Source organism: Pristiophorus japonicus, chromosome 9 (genome assembly GCF_044704955.1).
Source record: "Pristiophorus japonicus isolate sPriJap1 chromosome 9, sPriJap1.hap1, whole genome shotgun sequence".
NCBI lineage: Eukaryota > Metazoa > Chordata > Chondrichthyes > Pristiophoridae > Pristiophorus > Pristiophorus japonicus.
In genome coordinates, this window is record NC_091985.1 from 129999250 (window position 1) to 130008947 (window position 9698).

The 9698-nt window shown below is 47.0% G+C and overlaps 1 non-coding gene across 1 annotated transcript; it reads left to right on the forward strand.

The window, feature by feature from the left end:
• Window positions 1-9252: 9252 nt before the first annotated feature.
• On the forward strand, window positions 9253-9450 carry LOC139274294 (U2 spliceosomal RNA). Its single transcript, XR_011595442.1, has one exon. It is a non-coding gene; the product is annotated as a U2 spliceosomal RNA (small nuclear RNA).
• The last annotated feature ends 248 nt before the right edge of the window (window positions 9451-9698 follow it).

Sequence of the window (9698 nt, forward strand, 5' to 3'; positions counted from 1 at the left end):
TGGCGGGTTGCTGGCCTCCTTTAAAATAGCCTTACTACTTTTACCCCAATCGTCTTCCTTGCGTGGAACCATGTGTCATTGCTCCATTAGCGCTGCACCTCGTGGTTTGGACGCCATCTTTTCCCTGTCCATGATGTCGACTGCCGCGATCTACTTTCCCAGGGATTCTGCCACTGAAGCTGGGAAGGCGCCCTCGGATCCAATCTTCCTCCCCAGGAGTCCTGCCACTGAAACCGGGAAAGTGCATTCGGGTCGTCTCGGCCGGATCATCGCCACGCAGTCGTGATGAGCGGTCTCTGCCTCGGGGACTACGCGGATCTGCTCTCCAGTGCCTGGTCCAACCGAAGGTGGGGGCTTGCTCTGCCTCTGAGCACGGGGGACGTCGATCGCTGGAGGGATGAAGTCTTCCCATTTCCAATGAATCTTCCCCATCCACCTTCTTCCAAGTAGCGTTGGTCCATCACCTAAAACAATCGACAATGGTAAATTGTGTACCGCGCCATCATGGGATACACTTACATCCGCACTACCAACAACTAACATCAGTTCCTTGGTGTAGGTGCGCAGTTTTGCCTGAACCGGGACCAGCTTGGGTCGTTCACCTTGATCGGTCCATAGCCTCTCAAAGACTTCCTGGCTCATTACTGACTGACTCGCCCCCGTGTCCACTTCCATGAAGACTAGAACGCCATTTATCTCAACTTCCATTATCACTGGAGGACAATCTGTGGTGCAGGTATATACTCCATACACTTAGTCCTGGGACTGAGCTGCCTCTCTAGCCATCTCCTCATAATCCACGCTGGATTCACAGCCATCGGCTGACTCCTCTTCCACGTGGTGAGTCACAGCTCTTTTGCACATGCACTGGAGGTGGCCCTTTGTGCTGCAGCCTTTGCACACATAGTCTGTGAACCGACACTGGTGAACCCTGTGATTACCTCCGCAACGCCAGCATGGTGCTACTCGACTTACGTTTGCACCCCTCGGCGGGCTCTGAGTTAAAGGACTCTGGGGTCTGTACGCTCTGCCCTGGGCAGATTCACGTTCAACAGTTCTGCCTGTGAAAGACGCCATTCTATTTACCGTATTTGCCGGGTTGAGTCCTGAAAGTGAGTCATCATCTGCTTGGAGCTGCAGCTCGAGGTCATGAATGCCTGGCTAATGCTGATGGCCCTCTGCAGAGTGACGGTGGTTTCGGTGGACAGTAGCCTGTGAAGATGGGCCTCATGACCGATGCCAATTACAAAGATATCCCACAACGCATCGAAGAGGGATGCGCCGAATACACACGGACCTGCCAGCCTCTTGAGGTCGGCAGTGTACTTCGTGATTTCCTGGCCCTCGGGGTGATGGTGTGCATAAAATTGATGCCTGGCCGTAAGGATGCTCTCCTTCAGTTTGAGTTGGTCCAGAATTGGTACTTTCAGCTCCTCGTATGACTTTGTCGTTGTATTCTCTGGTGCAAGCAAGTCCCTGATGAGGCTGTAGACCCCGGGCCCACAACTGGTCAACAGGAAAGCTCTGAGCTTATCTGTCAGTGTGGCCGGATCATTGCCTACCAGGTAGTTTGCTACGAAATGCTGGTCGAGCCGCTCCGTAAAGGCTTCCCAATCTTCACCCTCTGAGATATTTTCTAATGCACCAACGTTAGTCATTTTTGCGTGAAAATTTGTAATTTTGTCGCCAGTTGTTATGTCTTTAATACTCTTATGAATGATTCCACGAGGTCTAGTATTGTACTTGAGCTGTTGTGACCTTAGTCCCATTTTATTGTAACTCCAGAGCGAGGCACAAGCATGGTGGGCAGCCTTTTGTACTGGGCCCTGCACACCTATGCAGGTGATCCTCAGGTCTCCCACCGCAGTGCCCTCTGGTGGCACACCTTGTGTGACTATACAGTTCGTATACATGGTCTACATACATGACAGAGATCTTCAACATTAAGTGGCCCTACCATGTCTTCAAAGTAGCTCCATCCACGTATTTACACGGGCATCGATTGAAGCTCATTTTATTTAATTTCATTTGTGATTTATTCCGGGGTGCCTGCTGACCATTGAGCTGGAAACCCCATCTCCAACTCCCCACTCGCCTGGCCAGTCCCACTATGCCTGCAACTGTGCACCTTTGCCTCCAACTCTCGCTGCCTCATCATCCCAGGTTCCTGTCACCCTGCCCACCTGCTCTCGCTCTCTTGCCAAGGTTGACCTGGCCCATTCCCAGTCCTGTTCCTGATCATTGTTGTCATCTTCTCTATTCTCACTCCATTGCCGGGCTTTAGCTCTCTTCTTACTTGTCCTCATCGAGGTCTGAATGGCAGTCTTCTCTCTTCACCACTTTTTCACCACTAAGCTTAGAAAGTGGCTATCTTTGCTCAATGCACTTTGATATATGTCTAGCACTATAAGCACCTTAAAAGTACATAGCCATTTTCCAAGCTTAGTGCTGTTAAATTTACTTTTCTTATTACCTCATCCTGCATGGGAAACATTAGGGGGATTTGGAGCATGGACGTCAGTGAGGTCAAGGAATGTGGGGTTGGTGGTATAGCAATGGAATATGATCGTTGTACAGCAGATCAGGCTTGAGCAAGGGGCTGGCGGGGGTGGCGGGGGTAGTGGCGGGGGTAGGGTGGGGTTGGTTCAGGCCAGAGGAGATGCGATGCCATGGGGACTAACTAAAGTTAGAGGGCTGGGTTCAATAAGGGTTAGGATTTGTGGGTGGAAATGTTCAGTTGGGTACAGCAGAAGGAGATACAGGGCTAAGGGGCCCCAGATGGAGTGTGAAGGAAGAGGTGAGAGAAGGGGATTCATCCAGAAAGGCAGTGCACATTCAGCATTACACTGGTGTACCAGCTTAGTTTATACATATAAGTCCTTGTGTAGGACTTGAATCAACAAGAAGTACAACAACTTTAACACCCTAAGTCATTTCATAAAGGAGACTGAATGAACACCGAGGAGAAATTGGGAAAAGGTTATGGCAGATGATCAAAGCTATGCTTGAAAGGTAGGTCTTGATGTGAATTTTGAAAATGGAAAGAAATGTACCAAAGGCTGACATCAATACTGGAGTGATTTCGACTCAGAAGAACAGAGGATGCAAGCTACCTCATAACACTGAAAGAGGTTGCAGAGAAAGAGTGGAGTGATACCATACAGATATTTGTAAACTCGGATAAGGATTCTCAAAATCAACCCATCAGAAGAAGTTAAGCCAGCAGAGGTGGTCAAGGCCTGACGTGACAGGTTAGCAGGACTTAGTACAGAATTGGGGGTCAGTTGGAGTTTGTGTAGGGTGGGGTCCCAGAGGCCAGTGAGGATAGTGTTGGAAAAGCTGAGCCTGGAAAGCCAGAGGTATGAATGAGAGTTTCACTGGCATTGCAGGAGACATTTCAGAGATGGAAATAGGTGGTCTTGTGATGGACTGAATATGGGATTTGAAGCTTCACTCAATGTTGTAAAGGACTTTGCGGTTGCACGTAGTGGGGTTTGTCCTGGGGAATGGGGTCAATGGCTAAGGTGCAGAGTTTCCAGCGAGAACCAAACAGAATGACTTTGGTGTAGCTGGATGAAGTTATGGTTTATCCATTACTAGGAGACCGATTTTCAGCAAGGCCTGCGCCTGCCCAAGTGCCGCCCAAAGTGCGGCCGATGGCCGCCGAGGTACTGGACGGTACTTTGGGCGGGATATTCATGAAGAAGGTCACTCGAAGGTCGGCAGGCGCCAAATGGAAGACATACGCCGCCAATCTGGGCGGCAGCAGGCGGGAGGGAGGTCTCATTCTCAGCGGCAGAGGTGCTTGCCGCCCAAGTGCCACCGAGGATGGAGTCGGGCCCACGGAGGGTTGAAGACCTGAAAATAAAAATACAAAACTATCCGAAGACCTTCAGGGAACCCCATGCAGGTAAGACGCTGTTGAGGTTCTTTAGACTTATTGTCGGGGATAGACCAGCCTGCAGCCAGCGGTCCACCCCAGTTCTGCCGCCGAATCCTGCCGACTCCTGCCCTCAGGAATCTGGGAGCTCAGCGGCCGGGAGGTCAGTTGCGCCATTCGGCCGTCCGCTGACGTCAGCGGATGTATCCCGGTGGCTCTCCCCTCCCGCCAAGCCGAAAGTGGCACTGGGCAGATCTGCAGGAGGAATGTCGGCGGGAGTGGGCAGCAGTCGGCGGCAGCGGGCAGTGGGCGGCTGAAAATCGGCCCCTAGGTGTCGGGTGGCCTTCTGACCCAGAACTGAGGATGCGACAAGCTGAAATTGAGTTGACACCTGGAGGACAGATCACACATTATTCATTTGAATCTGAATTGCTCATTCCTATTACATTTGGCCAGAATAGATTTTATTAAAATATTTTTGATAAGACCTGTGTACCTGACATCAAAATAGAAAACAGATAAATTGCAAATGTTAAAGCGATCTTTCATCCTTTTGGAATGTTTTCAGGCAGGCTAAGTTCTTGTGGAAACTGGAGACAAACTGTTTCAAAAATATCGCTGCCACAGTAGCTATACTGGCTCCAGGAAAGTTTGTACTGTGGCAGTTGTGTTATTTGTTGCCTCCACAAACTATAATAATCTGACTTTCATGGAAATCTTTCACGTTGGACAAACTTTTTTTTTTTAGCAATGATGCTCACAGATGACGGTACATCCTCTTGTTCACAAGTCTAGCAAAGTGACATTCCAATCAATAAGATTATGATACCTCTTTAACATGGATTGGTGTCCTTTAGGATGCATTCACCTGTATGTACTGAGTGAACTATCTGTGTTTTCTATGAATGTACATGTCACTGTCAGGTAACTTCATACATTCTCAAATCAATCACTAGCCAGCACTCTCCAGAAACACAAGAACATAAGAACATAAGACATAGGAGCAGGAGTAGGACATTTGGCCCCTCGAGCCTGCTCCGCCATTTAATATGATCATGACTGATCTGATCATTGGCTCAGCTCCACTTCCCTGCCTGCTCTCCATAACCCTTTACTCTCTTATTGCTCATAAAATCTGCCTATCCCCGCCTTAAATATATTCAATGACCCAGCCTCCACAGCTTTCTGGGGCAGAGAGTTCCATAGCCTTATAACCCTCTGAGAAAAAAAAATTCTCCTCATCTCAGTTTTAAATGGGCGGCCCCTTATTCTAAGACTACGTCCCCTAGTTTTAGTTTCCCCTATGAGTGGAAATATCCTCTCTGCATCCATCTTGTCGAGCCCCCTCATTATCTTATAAGTTCATCTCTCATTCTTCTGAACTCCAATAAGTATAGGCCCAATCTACTCAACCTATCTTCATAAGTCAACCTCCTCATCTCCGGAATCAACCCAGTGAACCTTCTCTGAATAGCCTCCAAAGCAAGTATATCCTTCCTTAAATACGGAGACCAAAACTGTATGCAGTACTCCAATACCCTGTACAGTTGTAGCAGGACTTCTCTGCTTTTATACTCTATCCCCCTTGCAATAAAGGCCAACATTCCATTTGCTTTCCTGATTACTTGCTGTACCTGCATACTAACTTTTTGTGTTTCATGCACAAGGACCCCAGGTCTCTCTGTACTGCAGCACTTTGCAATTTTTCTCCATTTAAATTATAATTTGCTTTTCTATTTTTTCTGCCAAAGTGGATAACCTCACATTTTCCCACATTATACTCCATCTGCCAAATTTTTGCCCACTCACTTAGCCTGTCTATATCCCTTTGCAGATTTCTTATGTCCTCCTTACAATTTGCTTTCCCACCCATCTTTGTATCATCAGAAAACTTGGCTACATTACACTCGGTCACTTTGTCCAAGTCATTAATATAGATTGTAAAGAGTTGAGGACCAAGGACCGATTCCTGCAGCACCCCACTAGTTACTGTTTGCCAACCGGAAAATTACCCATTTATCCTGACTCTCTGTTTTCTGTTAGTTAGCCAATCTTCTATCCATGCTAAAATATAATACCCCGAACCCTGTGAGCTTTTATCTTGTGCAGTAACCTCTTATGTGGCATCTTACTGAATGCCTTCTGGAAATCCAAATACACCACATCCACTGGTTCCCCCTTATCTACCCTGCTCGTTACATCCTCAAAGAACTTAAGCAAATTTGTCAAACGTGATTTCCCTTTCATAAAACCATGCTGACTCTGCTTGATTGAATCATGCCTTTCTAAATATCCCACAGCTTCCTTAATGATGGACTCCAGCATTTTCCTAACGACAGATGTTAGGCTAACTGGTTTATAGGGCTAAAACCTCCACTTTTGAGCTTATCGCCCAAAAAAGGGCAATATTTTCGGTGGGGCGTTAAAAAAGGGATTTCAGATCGCCCATTCTCAAAACACCTAGTTAACATTTTTGAAAATGGGCGTTACCGCTAGCGATATCAAATGGGCGGTAGTGTAAAATTTTTCTGGCCTTCTGCCGTAGTGCGTCCGTCCTTAGCAGTGGCATGGCAACGCTCGATTGCCACGATTCAGGAGGTCAAGGGTCATCATGACATGCGCAGAGGAGGAGACAGAGAGAGAGGGAGCTCAGAGGCACTGAAAGCGTGTGGGGCTGTGGTGTGTGCTTGTCTGGCTGTTGTGGGAGGAACAACGGAGATTCACCAGCAGCAAAAAGCCCACTAAGCACCAAGAACATAGTTGGCACCGAGTTTTTGTCCAACAAATAATATATAAAATGGAAGGGATAGAGGAGGCCCTGGAGCTGGTAGCCAGGAACACTGGTGGCAGAGAGCTCCCAGTGGTGCCGGAGCGCGGCACTGCATCCCAGGTGATGCCAACCACACATGAGAGCCAGCAGCAACATCTTACTTCTGGCTCGGAGCACGTTCCCACCTTTTGGGACTGTCCTCTCCGTCCAAGCAGCACTTTGGCCATCACCACACGCACCCCCCCCGCGCCCCCAATGAAGCATCGCCTGAGGACCTCCTCAGCCAGGCGGCTTGGAGTCAGGAGGGGAAGGGGAAGAGGTAGAGGTGGGGAGGAGAAGCGACAGGGCGGGGGGAAGGGTTGGTTTGTACAGAAATACTGATGATTTCAGACTAATGGTCAGCTTAAATGTTTTTATTTAACAAAACCTTGCAGCACATTGGCTCAGATAGCTGCAGCATTACACGCTAGTGATTGTAAGGGGGGGCGGGGTGTGTGTTGTGGTCTCTATGAGGGGGTCAGGTTCCCTTCTGACCAACTTGAGCGGTTTCGAATCATTCCCCCTCCCTTGGGTTCTGTACTCTGGATTTATTTCGGGGGGGGGGGTGACAAAAGTGCAGAGGACGCTGGTTTGATGCAAAGAACTTTGGTTTTATTACAGTCAAAGTAATACAGGTGTTTTACTCTAGTAAGAACATACACGGCCAAACTTATAATCACTCTAATAAAGTACAATACAAGGAAAGGTACAAGGTCAAACTTATAATCGCTCTAATAAAGTACCATACACTACACATTCAAAGGGGGTTGCAGTAAAATTATACCTCCCACCTCCCAATACCTAATTCTAGCTAGGTTAGACTCCAGGGCAGGCAGGGACTTATGCTTAACAATCCTTTTGATAGTTAATGGTAGATGGTGATGTTCTTCTTCCTTCAGGACTTCAAGACTTCCAAGCTGGAGAAGTTAGTTTTACAACTGTCACATTGGTTTCTCTCCTTGTCTCTCTCACCTTGTCTAACCTCTGCTGAAAACAATGGCCAGTTATGCAATTTCAGTGTTCGAATCTTGCCACCAAATCTCTTCACAATCCTTTGTATAATTTTGGCGGGCTTGGTTCGTCTTTGTAATATTTTCTCGGGCTCGTTAAAGTTGATATGTCTTGGGTGGGTTGATCTTCGAAAAACTGTTTCCTGATGGAAATATTAGTTTGGTAATTGCAATGTCCTTTTGTGCTTAGCCTTTCACATACAGGCTGGATTGGGCCTCTTTGTGATGTATATGCTGACATGGTTTGTCCAGACCCATGTTGATGGGGAGCCACCTCTGGGTGATTTGTGATGGTAATGTTTCTTGTGGAGGAAGATTTCCAAATATTCATTCTTCCAGACAGGTTACCTCATTCCTCACAACCAGACAGTTTCAATAATCAAGTGGGCTTCCTTTGTTCCCTAGGTCCACCCACAGGCTTGAATTTGTCTTGTAAAAGTTCATAATTCTTTTAAAGTTCGTAGTTTCTTCCATAAGCATTTTAGAGTTCCAAACTTTTCGGTAGATAGTTCCAAATTAAATTTCCTTTCGAATGAGCCCAAACACGAGGGTGGGTGGTTCTGGTGAATTTTGCTCTCTGCAGTCCTCTCTGTTGACACTCTACACTCCTTGAGTGTCAATCAAGGTAAGCAAAATTCCTGCTCCCGCAAGTCAACCTTCCCTGCATTTAAACTAGCTAAACTTTACCCTGCATCCCCCGTTGAAATGCAATGCAATATACAGGCGAATACAGTCATTACAATTAGGTTATAGCATAGAGGGGGTATGATGACCCTCTTTTACTCGGTTTTCACAGTAAAATGATGGTATACAGTCATACACAACTTCAAGTAAAGTAAAATAAAAACACATTGCAACACATTCTCAAATTGCATAAAAGGTCCATAGTCAAACACGTTTTAAGTTCAGTAAAATAAAAGTACATCGTCAAAACATTTAAGTAACACTCTTACAACACTTGCAATGTTGCGGTTTACAGCAGGTAAAATCAAACACAAATTAAACATGGTAGTATGGTGTCACCCCTCCCTGCGCGATTCCCAAGTTCGGCCAAGGAGCGTATAGCACCCTTTGGTGCCTGACCTGATGGCCTCTGCGTTTCACTCGGCAAGTGAGACACCATAAGTAAAGTATAATCGCGAGTTGACAAATAACTAAAGTGTGGGAAGCGATTCGGATCCAGACTGGGACCTCTATATTTCTGAAAAGGTCCCACCAAGGCGGAATGGTGATCTCGAGAATCCTTTTCCCTATCTCAATGGTTTTCTGTTCTAGAGTATAGAAGTGTTTTTGTGAGATAATTACAGCTTTTAGCAGAGCAATAAGATGTTCGGGTAGAGGGGGAATTGCATAGCCAAAATGTACAACATAATCCTGCAGGTTTGTAATGTTTTCCTTCACAGTGAGGTAGACAGTGGAGGGTTCAGGAATGGGGACAATCCGTTCCTGGGTCACTTGAACTGATACCTGAGGTTTGAAGCAAAAACTGCTGTCACTTACTGGACACCAGAAGTATCCATGTTGGTCGTGGGGCGCACTGGTGGTGACACAACATGTCCCAGCCTTTTGGCTAAGATCATGCGTAACTGACCTGACAGGGGAGTAACCATGACCAGAAAGTGGTTCTCCCTGGATCAGGAAGGTGGTTCTCCTATGCTTTTTGGAAATAGGAGGTGGGTGGGGGGCCTGACCCGTCCACCTCCATGGCACGAACCTGGTATTGCAGTACTTCCAGGAATGGTGCTTTGGCTCTAGGCCTTTTGGCTAAGAGCAAAATCATTGGCGCAGAGTGATCCTTGATGGGTGCAAGGTGACCTTTGGCGTTTATGATCTGACAAGTTGATCTGACAAAGAATTGGAAAGATTGGCAACGAATAAAACATTAAAAAAAAATATGTCCCAGCCCCTGTGTATGCTACCTGTGGAGGGACATGGTCCTGTGCCATTACCTCCATGGTGCAGTTAATAGGCTGTGCACCAGCAGCTTTAAACCCACACT